Genomic DNA, 353 nt, shown 5'->3' with positions numbered 1-353 from the left:
CCGGCTCTGGGAGTCGTTGGGCCGCTATCTGTGAATAGTCTGGTCCTCCTCTGCCACCCGGCCAATCGCGATGGCTCTGCCGCCCTGCGGTGCCCGTCACGCAGGTTTTTGTGAACACGGAGAGCTCACGGAAGTCTAAAGTTTTCGGCACGTGGTCGAAGCTTTTGACAGGCTTACAGAGCTCTTTCCGTCTAATCTGAGAGTCAGTCAGAGGCCGGTGCGGCGGTCTATTGACGACCGGAGGCTCCCATGGGTGTTGCGATGAGGGTGGAGGGCACAGAACCTTGCCTTAGCACTCCCTAATAAAGCCTCTTGTGAAGAGAGCAGACCTCGCGCGCCGCACGACCGGCTCT

This window comes from Chiloscyllium punctatum, unplaced genomic scaffold (assembly GCF_047496795.1).
Source record: "Chiloscyllium punctatum isolate Juve2018m unplaced genomic scaffold, sChiPun1.3 scaffold_1437, whole genome shotgun sequence".
Taxonomy (NCBI): Eukaryota; Metazoa; Chordata; class Chondrichthyes; order Orectolobiformes; family Hemiscylliidae; genus Chiloscyllium; species Chiloscyllium punctatum.
Note: the sequence above shows the minus strand (reverse complement) of the source record.